Source organism: Nycticebus coucang, chromosome 13 (genome assembly GCF_027406575.1).
Source record: "Nycticebus coucang isolate mNycCou1 chromosome 13, mNycCou1.pri, whole genome shotgun sequence".
Taxonomy (NCBI): domain Eukaryota; kingdom Metazoa; phylum Chordata; class Mammalia; order Primates; family Lorisidae; genus Nycticebus; species Nycticebus coucang.
This window is the reverse complement of record NC_069792.1, coordinates 65,358,147-65,370,476: the sequence shown is the minus strand read 5'-3', so window position 1 is coordinate 65,370,476 and position 12,330 is coordinate 65,358,147. Positions and strand designations below refer to the sequence as shown.

Sequence of the window (12,330 nt, the reverse complement as noted above, 5' to 3'; positions counted from 1 at the left end):
TAAGCTCCCAGTGACCTCCCATGCCATACTTTACTCTGCTTGAAGTGGGAGCGACCCTGTCAGGTTGGTGATTTTGGAAGGTGAAACATAGCTTCTTCCTCTTTGCTTTCTTTTAGATGCTGATTTCCAACAATAAACACAAGTTATGGGCAGAACCTGTGGCTCAAGAAGTAGGGCGCTGGCCCCATATACTGGAAGTGGTGGGTTCAAACCTGGCCCCGGCCAAAAACTGCAAAAAAAGAAAAAGAAACACAAGTTATATTCTGTTACCACAGCTGGATTGGCAAGCCACTGAATTCAGAGGTTATATTTATAACCTCTATAAATATAAATATAAGCCTATAAATATAAGCCAGATTTATCCTCCACTATCGCCCTAATAAAGATGATAGTTTCAACCCCAAATGTCTTACTTCTTTGTCTTATTGCTCATTTAATTTAGCTAAGAAGTTTGAGAAGTCCTCAACTATTCTGCTAAAGTCCTTTAAACTTCTTACTATACTTAGTTAGATACATACTTATTTTTTTTTTATTTTATTTTTTTTGTAGAGACAGAGTCTCACATACCACCCTCAGGTAGAGTTCCGTGGCATCACACAGCTCACAGCAACCTCTAACTCTCGGGCTTACGCGATTCTCTTGCCTCAGCCTCCCAAGTAGCTGGGACTACAGGCGCCCGCCACAACGCCCGGCTATTTTTTTTTGTTGTTGTTGTTGCAATTTGGCCAGGGCTGGGTTTGAACCCACCACCCTCGGCATATGGGGCCAGCGCCCTACTCACTGAGCCACAGGCGCCGCCCGATACATACTTATTTTTAAGGGCCTTTTACAGTGCCTGAAACACAGTAGAAGCTTGTATTTGTTGAATGGATAAATGAAAACCAAGAAAATTATATATGTGTCTAAGGAAATATCATCTCTACAAAAACCTGCAAAAAAATAAAGACACTATAAATTCCTAGTTTTCTGAAATATAATTTGGTGATATCTGTCAAGAACCTGAAAAGTGTTGATACTTCAAGAATTTCACTTGTAGGAATTTATCCTAAGGAAATACAACAGATATGTGCAAAGAATTCTGTCTGGGGATGTTGGCCACATTACTTCAAATAGCAAAAGTTGAAACAACCTAAATATTTTCTTATCAATCATGGTTCATTGTTATAAGCAACAGAAACTAAGTCTGGCTATTTTAAGTTTAAAAAGAAAAGGAGAAACTTATTAAAGAACACTGGAATCTCTAGGAAATCAGGCCTGAAGTAGATACAGCACTCAGATCCAAGCTGCAGCATTTAATGAAGACATCCCTGCTGATGAACAACCTGATGCAAACGCTATCACTAATACCACTGGCGTCACCGTTGCTGAATGGTAGGTTCTGGAACCTGATGGAGCAGCCATTCCTGCCCCATCCTTAGACCTCTGCTTCCTCACACTCTAACTTCTAGTTCAAAGTTGAGGCAGATTCATCTCACTGGCAAAGACCAAGAAGTTTTGGATCACACCATAGCTGCAAAGGAGTCAAGGAAAGTGAGAATTATTTCTATCTACATTGTGGGAGGAGGTAAGTTCTGTCTCACTGGGCCAGGGAGTCTCCAAACACAGGAATAGGGTTCAAATACACAGGTATCAATTGGCCTGTAAGAATGACAAACATCTACTACGGTATTCAAACCTCAGCGGACTACTAGGCAAACGGATCAGACACTATATCCAAATGTGATACTATGGGAATCTGTGAAAAGTTGAACTGAGGAAATTATTATGATATATTAAGTGAAAAAAAATCAAAGGATGAAATAACGTGATCCCAGGTCTGTTTTTAAAAATTCTATGTATATAAAAAATGGAAATGCAGACAGGAGAATGTTAATAGGACTCTGGGCGGTAGAGTCATAGGGATGTTGAAGGAGGAAACTGATGGCACATCACCTCACTAAAACCTCAGGCTGGGCATGATGGTTCACATCTTTAATCTTAGCACATTGAGAAGCTGGGGATGGGGGGGTTGCTTGAGGCCAGGAGTTTGAGACCAGCCTGAACAACATAGTGAGACTCCTGTCTTTACAATTTTTTTTTTTTTTTAGGTTTATCTATAAAGGTTTTATTGTGCACAGAGGGAAGGGGATTTCAGTCCTTCTTGGCAGCTGCTTTCCTCATGGCGGCCAGGACGTTGCTCAGCTCCTCCCGCTTCCTTTTAGCACAGATGTGTGTCCCCACTCTTTTCTTGATGAACTTGAGGGCCCGTTTGTCCTTGGAGACCTTGAGCAGCTCCATGGCATGCCGCTCATACCGGGGCAAAGCCACACACTTCTCGGATCATGTCCCGCACGAACTTCGTGTGTTTGGTGAGGTGCCCACAGCGGCGGCTGTGCCTCACTTTGCTCACGTTCTTGGTCACCTTGTGGCCCTTGTTGAGAACCACGGCCATGGGGTAGCACAGAGCCACGGCTGCAACAACAGCGGGCAACTCCAATGGCTGCCGCCGCAGAAGGACGGACCTCTTTACAAAACATTAAAAAAACAAATTGCCAGACATGCTGGTGCATACCTGTAGTCCTTGCCACTTTGGAAGCTGAGGCAGGAGGATCGCTTGAGTCCAGGCATGGCTGCAGTGAGCTATGATTGTTCCACTGCACTTCAGCCTTGGCAACAGAATGAGACCTTATCTCTAAAATAATAATAATAATAATAATAATAACAACAATCTCAGATGCATCAGCATCTCCTAGATCCGTGAGGTCTTAGGAGACACAGTCCCAGCCAACTTACATTTTCCATAACTATCATCTTGCCACACTCATTTGAGGAGCATTTTATGTAGGAATACCCCTAAGAGGAAGCTTGGGGGCACCATTCTGCACCTTCCCCACCTAGGGTGCATTCAAGGCCAGGGACACAGTGTATATAAATATCCCCGATGGCCTGGGTGGTGTGGGTGGCAGAGCTGGCTTGGGCCCCAAGGTTTGGCTGTGGAGTGACAACACCATCCAAGTGGGATGGGACGTAGGTGGAAATAAACTGATGGTTCCAATTTGAGCTCCCAGACATTTTTCAAAGTGAGAAAGAAGGGGTCAAGTCTCCAGGAATTTAAAAGATGGGAAAAAAAAGTTGTGACAACTAAAAGTGTTTTTTAAAAATGGCTAAAGGCAAAAATGAAGCAAAACTCAAAATTAGTGAAGGAAAATGCAGCCAAAGGTTGTTGGCATTGAAGAGAAGAAAGAAGCCAAGATACTTGTAGGGTATCACCAATTTGCCAGGCAGTAGGCTTAGGGTTTTAGGGCATATCTGTCTCCTTTTAGCAGGTTAATCACTCTGAAGGGGGCCCTAGTGCAGCTCAGGCCAAGGGTGTGACAGATTCAGGTATAATTTTCCTTTTTAAAGGATTTTAAGGCCAGGCATGGTGGGGCATGCCTATGATCCTAAAACTCTGAGAGGCTGAAGTGGGAGGATCCCTCGAACTCGAGAGTTCAAGACCAGCCTGAACAAGAGTGAGACCCCACCACTACTAACAATAGAAAATTTTGCGGGGTGTGGAGTCACGTGCCTGTATTCCCAACTGCTCAGGAGGCTGAGGCAGGAGGATCACTTGAACCCAGGAGTCTGAGGTTGCTGTGAGCTAGGCTGACACCATGGCACTCTAGCCTGAGCAACAGTGTGAGACTCTGTCTCTAAATAAATATATAAATAAATAAAGGCTTTTGAATTCTCACCAATAAGATTATTCATTTTTGTGCTGTGTTTACATCAGCTGGAGGGGCTTACTAAAATGCAGATACCTAGGCATGCTGAACCTCCAGAATGTTCTAGGAGGTTCTAGGGACCTGCTTTGCACATGTGCTCCCGAGTGAGTGTTAAGCACCATAAAGTGGCCTGCTAACTTCATTAGCTTGGAAGGTTCAGAACTTCTTGTTCTAGGGGGAAAGAGGTTAGGTGGGACTGTGGGAGGAGTAGGAAGGGCCTGCAAGTCTGGAATCCAGGGATTGTGTGGGGCGGCCAGGAGCAGTAGCAAACTAAAGTGAGCCCAGAAAGGGCAGATGTTCCTCTTGGGAAGCCCGGGTGGCAGCTTTGTGTGGTTTACTTGGGGTTAAACAGCCAAAGAGTTCCTGTGGCCTCTCTTGGGGCCAGCCTCCAGCACCACCCTCCTGGCAAGAGGTGGTGTGGCTGTCTGCGAATCTGAGACTGGTTCCCAGTCAGGCAAATTCCAGTCCTGAGAGCCAAGCTTGGTTGGTCTGGCAGTTTGTCAGAGAGAGGAGTGTCTGACTACAGGGTGGCCTTGCAGGGCTTTGGACCAGAGCTGAGGCTGTGCAGATGTGGCTAAGCCCTAATGCAGGGCAAAGGGAGATGAAAGGGCTAGACCCAGAGATGCCAGACCCCAAGCAAGAGTCCCGGAGGCCTCTCTCTGGCCTAAGCAGGCCTGACCCCTACAGGAGACCCTTCCTCTGTGAGCCAGCCCCCAGCACCCACCCAAACGACAGTGGAGCCACCTCTGATATTCCTTCGTTCATTCATTCGGGAATTGCCGATCACTGGCCAGTCATAGACCCTATGCCAGTACTTAGGAAGACCGCAGTGGACAACACACCATTCCTTTTTTCAAGGTTGCTTATAGTCTAGTGGTTTTTACTCTTGAGTGTGTGTGGAAATCCCTGGAGAGCTTGTTAAAAAGGCTGACTCCTGAGCCCCGGCCTCTGACATTCTGATTCCACAGGTCTAAGAAGGGAAGGAGCCACAAGGGCACCTGTGACTGTGTTGTGGGAGGTCCTCCCCCACCCCTGGGCTTGCAGAAACACAGCTCTGGCCTCAAATTCTTTGGAGAAGAACCTGGTGAGATTTGGCCTTCGAGAATGTCCCTGTTTCAGGGTGACCACCCAGAGAGGCAGCTTTAGAGTCAGAAGAAGAGGGTGGTGCCCCTTAGTGAACTGGTGGGGTTGTTGGGAGTTGGAGAAGGGCTTTCTCTGGGTGGGGTGACCCGCTTTCCTCTAGGAGGGCTCCTTTGCTGGCCAGCCTGCCTCTCCCCAACTATGCTGACTTTCCGCACTCAGTGAGATATTTAGCCTGGTGGGATGGCTCACCTGGGGTGGGATCCCCATGCTTTCTAATTGTCAGCTGTTGGCTCTGGCTTGTGCCTTTTGGATTTTTTTTTTTCTGGACATCTTGCTCTTTTATTTTCCGATCTGGTTTTCTGGCAAATTGTGAGGCTAATTTTATAATTTCCACCACTTCAGAATCTCAATATTTCTTTTCAGACTTGGGAAGCTATTGTGATTAACAAGACCCACCTCAAAACCATTTTAATTTGGAATCTAGATTAGGAAGCCTCCTAAGTGTGAACAATGAAATCAGAACTCATCAAGTTTTAAAATTCTGTGTCAAAACTAGAATAACTATTTGGAAGGTAAATAATTAAGTTTTAAAAAATTTTAGTCTGGGGGAGGAGGATGAGGGATCAGCAAGCTCTCACCTAAAGGGAACAATGTAGGGGTATATGGCAAAAGGAAAGGGCTTGACTGGGGAAAGGGCTTGACTACAACTTGGAATTTACCTAACAAACGCAAACAATGTAATCTCTTTATTGTACCCTTGCATTAATCTGAAATTAAAAAATTTTGTTTTAGTCTGGAGGAAAATAGATTAGTTCTTGCATCCAGAATATATTTGGATAAGATTTTTGCTGTGCTTGGGACAAGGATTTTAATTTTGATTATTTTTCATAGCTTTTCTAATAGTTTTTTTAAAAATGGGCAGTTTTTGAAAAGAAAAAAAAGAATTGAAAAAAGAAATGAAACTTCCCAAATCTTAGAAAAGCTCAGATGGTTTTTCGTGTTCTTGGAAGAATAGCTCTGGCATTGATTATGCAGGTTTGGAACAGCCTGGAGAACTGACTAAGGCGGTTGGTTCTGTGTCTGGGCTCTGCCCTCACTCTGCCAGGTCCCTAAGGCTGCACCATTAACCATGTGGCCTCAGGCAAGCTTCCTAATTTCTGGAATACTCTGTGTCCTGCTTTGTAAAATGGGGACATGAGGACTCCCTTGTAGGTTCATTAAGGAAGTTTAACTGAGATAATCTGTGTAAAGAGTTTAGCACAGAGATGCTTGAAACAGAGATGTACTAAATAAATGCCTGCTATCACCATCACCACTATCACCACCAGTACCACCACCATCACCATCACCACCACCACCCTCACCACCACCACCATCACCATCAATACCACCACCACCAGCATCACCACCATCACCACCATCACCACCACCACCACCACCACCACCAGCATCATTATCACTACCACCATCACCATCACCACCATCACCACCACCACCATCACCACCATCACCACCACCACCACCAGCATCATCACCACCACCACCATCACCACCATCACCACCACCACCACCACTGTCATCACTACCACCACCATCACCATCACCACCACTACCACCACCATCACCATCACCACCACCACCATCACCACCACCACCAGCATCATCACCACCACCACCATCACCACCATTACCACCACCACCACCACCATCACCATCACCACCACCACCACCACCATCACCATCACCACCACCACCATCACCACCACCACCACCACCACCACCAGCAGCAGCAGCATCACCACCACCACCATCACCACCACCACCATCACCATCACTGTCATCATCTCTCAATGTTATGAAAGAAGACAGCATATATGTAAGGTTGTTATGAAATTTTGAGATACACAGAAATGAAGAAACATAAAATCCTGCACAGACTGAAACAGATGAAGCCCTCCTAGCAATACTGATAAGCTGAGCAAGTTAAAACTTGCACAGGACACTGTTGACTGTGTTTCTTGAAAGTGAAATAATGAACCATAACACAGCCTGTCTCAAAACTTTTGTAGTAACCCACGTATGCGGTCTCTACCACCTCCTTCACCGTTGTCCTGCCTCCTGCTACTCTTCCCCAAAGCTTACCTCAGAGGGATCCCTCTAAACAGCTGGGATCCTCCTTTGCTGAATACACACTGGGCTTTACTGCTTCCATGCCTGTGCTTAGGCAGTAACTTCCCCCTGGATTATTCTTCCTGCCACATCTCTGTCTTTCCGTGTTCTCTACCTCTTCCCATGGATTCTTCAGGGTCCTATTTACATATTGTGTCCTTGATAAAAATCTTTCTAAATCCCCGTAGAAGATGTTGCCTGTGTAAGCATGAATTCAATCCACAAACATTACTGCCTGCTTACTGGGATGATGACACCAGGTACTGCCTGAGATGCCGGGCCCCGAGGTAACAAGCACAGCCCCGTCCTCCAGCTGTCTGCAGTCTGGCAGTGGACTCCACACCCTCTGCTTCCTCCAGCCTTTCTTTTTTTTTTTTTTTTTTTTTAGTTTTTGGCCAGAGATGGGTTTGAACCTGCCACCTCCAGCATATGGGGCCGGCGCCCTATCCCTTTGAGCCACAGGCGCCACCCACCTCCAGCCTTTCTTGATCCACTCAGATGCCGCTGCCACACTTTGCTGTGTGGTTAATCTCCTCTTGTAGAGTGATAGCACAGGTCTAAGGATGAGCACATACTACAAATAGTCTGCAAAGATAACATTACATAATTGAAAAAGGAAACTTGGTTCACTTTGGGATATTCATGCAAAAGAATTGAAAACAGGGACTCAAACTGTAATTGACACACCCATGTCTATAGCAGCATTTTTCACAGCGGTGGAAAGGTGGGAGCAGCCCCCTACCCATTGACTGATGAGTAGGTACACAAAACAAGATCTACATATACAACGGAATATTATTTAGCCTTAAAAAATAAGAAAATGTTAGCCAGATGTGGTGATTCAGGCCTGTCATTCCAGTAACTCTGGAGGCTGAGGTGGGTGGATCACTTGAACCCAAGAGTTCAACACCAGCCTCGGTGATATAGTGATATCCCATCTCTACAGATAACATTTAATAAGAAAAAAAATGACTGGGCATAGTAGCACATACCCATAATCCCAGCTACTTGGAAGGCTGAGGCAGGAGGATCATTTGGGCCCAAGAGTTTGAGGCTGCAGTGAGCTGATTTTCCCGCTGTACTCCAGCCTGCATGGATATAGTGAGACTATAAAAAAAAAATTGGTAGTAAAGTAAATAGCAAATAAATAATAGGGAAATTTTGATACATGCTACAACATGGATGAACCATGAAAACATGCTGAGTGAAATAAGCCAGTTGTGAAAGGACAAATATTATGTGATTCCACTTATATGAGGCCCTTGGTCAAATTCATAGACAGAGAAAGCAGAATGATGGCTGGCTGGGGCGGATGGGGAGGAAGAAATGTGAGTTATTGTTTAATAGGTACAGAGTTTCAGTTTGGAAGCTGGAAGTGGATAGTGGTTGTGGTTGCACAACATCATGAATGAACTTAACATCACTGAATTGTACACTTGAAAATGATTCAAGTGAGCAATTCTGTGTTCTGCATATTTTATTCCCCCCCAAAAAGAAAGAAAAACCAGAAAAGTAAATAACTTAGCCTTTTTTTTTTTTTTTTTTTGAGACAGAGTCACACTATGTCACCCTTGGTAGAGTGCTGTGGTGTCACAGCTCACAGGAACCTCAGACTCTTGGGCTTAAGCGATTCTCTTGTCCAAGTAGCTGGAACTACAGGTGCCCACTGCCACAATGCCCAGCTGTTTTTTGGTTGCAGTTTTGTCATTGTTGTTTAGCAGGCCCAGGCCAGGCTCGAACCCTCCAGCCTCAGTGTATGTGGCCGGCGCCCTACCCACTGAGCTACAGGGGCCACCCGACTTAGCCATCTTTAAAAGCATCTTTCTCCTACATTCGGCTCAAGCCAACATCTTGTCAGAGTAATACATGAGATATATTATTATTTTTGTTGTTGTTGCAGTTTGGCAGGGGCGGGGTTTGAACCCGCCACCCTCGGTATATGGGGCCGGCACCTTACAATATATGAGATTTAAATGTAGGGACCCCAAAGAGGAGAATGGGGAGAATTAAGGACTCACTTCAGGTACTTCCTACTTGACAGGGATGATGAGCTACAATGTCATTCACAGAAAACAAACCAAAAGAAGTGAGCTTAAATGGCTGCTGAAAGAGGTATACATTTTTTCTACCAGTTTACTTTTTTCTTTAACTGCTGGACAAATTGGTAATTATTAAGACTCAGGGTGTCAGCTGGCTGGAAGACCAGGGCAGCAACCCTGTCCTGCGTGCTCCTGGTCCGGGGGAGCCAGCATGCTGGGCCCAGTTGTCCGTCACCTTGTGGCCCAACCCACCCCCGCCTTCCGGAGAAAGCTGTGAGCTGGAAAGATCCTCCCCTGCTCTTCCACCCACCTCCGTGCTCAGGAAAGTCCAAGCTTTTGAACCCAACGCTGGTAGGCGTGGAGGACACTTGCTAGAATATGTTTTAAAGAGACACAGGTGCCATTTCTCAACCCCCGTGCTGACTCCTCAGGGAGGGATTTGGCCGCCATTGCATTTTGTGAATTTTGATGCAGCTTTGACTCCCAGAGTGGGCCAGCTATTTTTAGGAGAACCCTGATCTAGATCAGAAGGGTAATGATTGCTCCTATTTCTGTCCTATTCTCTGTTGCTCTGCCTGGGATTCTGAGTGTCAGAAATTTAGAAGCTTTTCCTGGGCAGGCAGAGTACACTCCCACCCTGGGGAGCTGGCTGGCTGGGCTGACAAGCTCTGTTCATTGGATTCCTCATTATCCCCAGTCTTCCCAGTTCCTGAAACCTGAGATATGTGGGAATTAAGGATTTCCTCTAGGGATTGGAACTAATCATTCGAGAAGGCATCCAATTTTATTTTAGAGGAATGTGTTATTAATCAAAGATAATATACCATGTGTGGTCCTGTTTGGCAAGAGTCAGATACAATATAATTGGGGTAAGGAGCGATTGTATGGACCAACTGGGGAGGGGATGTCTCCGCCTGGGGCTTACGAACCCTTAGTGATCTGTGGATCATTTTTAGAGTCTGTTAATTTTAGAGTCCTTAACTATGAGCAAAGTTTGTGTGTTTTAAGGAGGGAGAGGAGATGGGAAATATACAAAAGGAAGATCTACCATTTTATTAGATTCTTAAGGTGACGCCCAAAAAGGAGTTAAGAACTGATCCTCCTTGCTATCCTGATGGGGATGCTGTGACCCAGAAACCAGAAATGGCCTCACCAAGGTAACTGAGCTTCTTGATGGCAACCCTTCATCCAAAGCTCTTTCCACTAAGCCAGCATCCCTAGATGTGCCTGGCTGCAGCTGCCACATCAAAAACTCAAATGCTGCGAGGGATTCCCAGGGCTGCTCCGCCCTATGAGTTCTGCAGTGGGATGGCGAGCTTGGAGCTCAGATTGGAGTGAGGTGGCCTGAAAGACCTCTGGGGCCAAGGGCGAAGCAGGAGCCGATACAGAGCAACCCCCCAGAGCCTCCTGCAACTCCTGCAGTTCCCCTGATGCTATAAAGCTGGACAGGAGAAGCTGGAGCAAAACCTGAAGAGTCCTAGGACACCAAAGCTCTGCTGAAAGACCTTGAGCAATTTCCCAAACTCCTGAAATGGAAGTGGATTGCCCAGGCCGGTGTGCGGCTCACTCTGGGGTTCTCTTTGGGAGGGGGCTCCGCCAAACAGCCTCTGGCTGCTCAGAGATTCTGAAGCTCTGTTTAAAATGCAAGTGTACTTGCAGCCTCTGTTGCAGGTAGAAGAAGTTAAGAACAACAAAGTCTTCAGGAGATACGCAAAGCAGAAATCCTGGAGTGGCTGGAATAGAAAGCGCGAGAGCCCAGTGAGAGGCAACCCAGAGGGCGCGGTGCACAGTTCACCAAACCCACACTGCGGCAGATCAGCCACACTGCCCAGCAAGCTGGGCCAGGGAAGGATGTGGTCCAAGCGCGGTTCTGTAACCAGCCCCAGAAGGGCAAATGATCAAGTGGGGGTGACTATTTGCAACAAGAAGATTTTGAGGCTGCTGGGTCTCCTTTCCCAGATAAACCAATATCCTTTCCTCTGGCCCCAGCACCCCATTTTGGTAGTCCAAGCTGTGAGGGCTCTGGCTCGACTACACTGCAGTCCTCAGGCCCTTTCCTCAGGGCAAAGCCTTTCCCTCCACCTCTGTCACCATACTGGGTGCTCCCATGCACTCAAATGAGGTGCTAGCCTTTCCCAGAATGGGGGCAGAAAAGGGGAGAACCTGGGGAAAGAGAATCCTGGAGTTTGTACAGGGATTTGGGGATGAAGTCCTCATCCACAAAGGAAGAATTTGGGAGCAGGTAGTTTGGGGGAAACTGGCTGGAAGGAAGGTGAAGTTCAATGATGCTCTTGATTTTAATCCTCATATCAGTCATCAACGTTTTCCTTAAAGAATCCTAGGGGGCGGTGCCTGTGGCTCAAGGGGTAGGGTGCCGGTCCCATATGCCGGAGGTGGTGGGTTCAAACCAGCCCTGGCCAAAAACCAAAAAAAAAAAAAAAAAAAAAAAAAAAGAATCCTAGGACAGACACACACACATGCACACACACAACCTCAGATGCCCACTCCTTTCCCCTACATATTCTGATTCCATAGCCCTAGAGTAAAGGCCTAGGAATCTGGATACTTAACAAGCTCCCCATATGGTTTTTGGTTTTGTTTGTTTGTTTGTTTGTTTGTTTTTATTTTTATCAGTAGATTTGGGAAACATTGTGCAGTCATTTTCTGCTTACCCATGGGACTATGTTCTGAGAAATTAGTTATTAGGCAATTTTGTTGTTGTGCCAACATCACAGAGTGCCCTTACACAAACCTGGATGGTAGAACCTACTACACACCCAGGCTATATAGTATCTCCTATTGCTGTCAGGCTACAAACTTATATGGATGTTACTGTATCCAATACTGTAGGCAACTGTAACACAGTGGTAAGTATATGTGTATCTAAACACAACTAAAAATAGAAAAGGTGAAACTCAGTTCACTCACCTGCTTGCTTATCCTCTGCTACTATGTGGCCCAGTTCCTAAGTCGGGGATTGTAGGCCTAGTCCATTATTATATACTACTGCGGATTTTATATGTACTGGAAACTTGGGCTAAACTAAATTTATTTATTTATTTATTTAGGGTTTTTTTTGAGACAGAGTCTCATTATGTCACCCTTGGTAGAGTGCTGTGGCATCACAGCTCACAGCAACCTCCCACTGTTGGGCTTAAGCAGTTCTCTTGCCTCAGCCTCCCAAGTAGTGGGGACTACAGGTGCCTGCCCCAATGCCTACCTATTTTTTTGTTGTAGTTGTCTTTGTTGTTCAGCAGGCCCTGGCCAGGTTTGAACCTGCCAGCCCCCTAACCACT

General features: G+C 46.0%; 1 pseudogene; it reads right to left on the bottom strand.

The window, feature by feature from the left end:
- Positions 1–2,130: 2,130 nt before the first annotated feature.
- Positions 2,131–5,093, bottom strand: LOC128563416 (60S ribosomal protein L36-like; annotated as a pseudogene).
- Positions 5,094–12,330: the final 7,237 nt, after the last annotated feature.